This window comes from Setaria italica, chromosome II (genome assembly GCF_000263155.2).
Source record: "Setaria italica strain Yugu1 chromosome II, Setaria_italica_v2.0, whole genome shotgun sequence".
Lineage (NCBI taxonomy): Eukaryota > Viridiplantae > Streptophyta > Magnoliopsida > Poales > Poaceae > Setaria > Setaria italica.
In genome coordinates, this window is record NC_028451.1 from 19,189,856 (window position 1) to 19,192,462 (window position 2,607).

The window sequence follows — 2,607 nt, forward strand, 5'->3', positions numbered from 1 at the left end:
GGTGAGACGAATCCTGGAGTATGGCTCAGCGATTACCGGCTTGCATGTCAAGCTGGAGGGGCGGACGATGACCTGTTTATCATCCGCAACCTACCTCTTTTTCTGGCAGACTCCACGCGAGCCTGGCTAGAACATATCCCTTCGGGACGCATTCGCAGCTGGAATGACCTGAAAGAGGTTTTCATAGGAAACTTCCAAGGGACGTACATGCGCCCCGGCAACTCCTGGGATCTCCGGAGCTGCCGCCAGGGGGCGGACGAGTCCCTCCGGGACTACATCCGGCGCTTCTCCAGAAAGCGCATCGAGCTCTCCAACGTCGCCGACGCCGACGTCATAGGGGCCTTCCTAGCAGGGACCTCTTGCCGGCCCCTCGTCCACGAGCTAGGGCGCCGAGGCCCACGAACCACGGAAGAGCTCCTCAACATCGCCACTTGCTACGCCTCTGGCGAAGAGGCTGTCGGAGCGATCTTCGATCGTTCCAACGGCAAGGCGAAACGGGAGGAGGACGCCGACGAAGGCACCTTCAACCGCCAGCAAAAGAAGAAGGGCAAGCAGCGGCGCGAGGCCCCCCTCGTGGCCGCAGTCGAACGCAAGCGAGGGCAGTCGCCCCCCGAAGGCGCTCCCGGCTTCTTCGACAAACTGCTCGAGGGACCGTGCCCGAACCACGAGTTCCCCGTCAAGCACGCCTACAAAGACTGTAACCTCATGAAGAGGTACTTTGTGGGCAATCCGGTGAAAGGTGACCGGAAGCGGAAGCCCGACGAGGAAAAGAAGGGCGACGAAGAGAAGGAAGACGGCTTTCCTAAGGATGACGGCTACTTCATGATCTTCGGCGGCTCCGCAGCGTACGACACCAAGCGCCAGCAAAAGCTGGAGCGCCGGGAGGTCTACGCGGCCGAGCCTGCGACTCCGGCTTTCCTTGATTGGTCCGGACCGACCACCCGAGACGCGTCCAGCATCCGGGGCGTTACCCACTCGTCGTCGACCCCATCGTCGGCACGACGCGCCTCACCAAGGTACTTATGGATGGGGGCAGCGGCCTCAACCTCCTCTACGCCGAGACCCTCGACGCCATGGGGATCGATCGCTCCCGCCTCCGTCCTAGCAAGGCACCCTTCCATGGCGTCGTGCCAGGGAAGCAGGCAACGCCTCTCGGGCAGATCGACCTGCCCGTCACGTTTGGGACCCCTTCCAACTATAGGAAGGAGGTCCTCACCTTCGAGGTGGTAGGGTTTCACGGAACCTACCATGCCATCCTGGGGCGGCCGTGTTACGCGAAGTTCATGGCAATCCCCAACTACACCTACCTCAAGCTCAAGCTGCCAGGGCCCAACGGGGTCATCACCGTCGGCACAACCTTTTAGAAGGCATACGAGTGCGACGTGGAGTGTTGTGAGTACGCCGCGGCCATCACCGTCACCAGCGACATGGCGGTCCAGCTTGCCGAGGTGATCGAACACCAGCCCGACGCCAAGCAGTCAGGTACCTCCTTTGAGCCCACCGAAGGTATCAAGGAAGTCCCTCTCAATCCCGGCTGTTCCAATGGTGGGGTTGTGTGGATTAGCACGGCCCTATCCCCCAAATAGGAAAGCACGCTCGTCGACTTCCTCCGCGCGAACAGCGACGTCTTCGCGTGGAAGCCCTCGGACATGCCAGGCATCCCGAGAGAAGTCGCCGAGCATTCCTTGAACATCAGAGCCGGCTCCAAACCAGTGAAGCAAGGCTTGCGCCGTTTTGACGAAGAGAGGCGCAGGGCCATTGGTGAAGAGCTCCAGAAGCTCCTGGCGGCCGGGTTCATCAAGGAAGTGCGCCACCCCGAGTGGCTAGCCAATCCTGTCCTTGTACCAAAAAAGAACGGGAAATGGAGGATGTGTGTCGATTATACCGGTCTCAACAAAGCGTGTCCAAAGGATCCGTTTCCTTTGCCACGCATAGATCAAATAGTTGACTCAACAGCCGGGTGCGAAACCCTCAGCTTCCTCGACGCCTATTCCGGCTACCACCAGATCGTGATGAAAGAGGCCGACCAGCACGCTACCTCCTTCATCACCCCCTTTGGTCCCTACTGCTACGTTAAGATGCCGTTCGGCCTCAAAAACGCGGGGGCTACCTTCCAGCGATGTATGCTGAAGTGCTTCGGAGATCTCATCGGGCGGACCGTTGAGGCCTACGTCGACGACATCGTTGTCAAATCCAGAAAGGGCGACTAGCTCGTTCCCGACCTGGAGCTAGCCTTCGAAAGGCTGAGGGATAAGCGTATTAAGCTTAACCCCGAGAAATGTGTGTTCGGTGTCCCAAGAGGCATGCTGTTAGGCTTCATCGTCTCTGTGCGCGGCATCGAGGCAAACCCAGAGAAGATAGCGGCCATCAGCGACATAGGGCCGATCTGAAACATAAAGGGAGTACAGCGCGTCATGGGATGCTTAGCATCCCTAAGCTGCTTCATCTCGCGCCTTGGCGAGCGAGGTCTTCCTCTCTATCGGCTCCTGAAGAAGTCCGACCGCTTTGAATGGACCAGCGAGGCCTAGGAGGCACTTGACCGACTCAAGGACCTCCTGACGAAGGCCCCGATTCTAGTCCCGCCCGCCGACGGCGAGACTCTTCTGC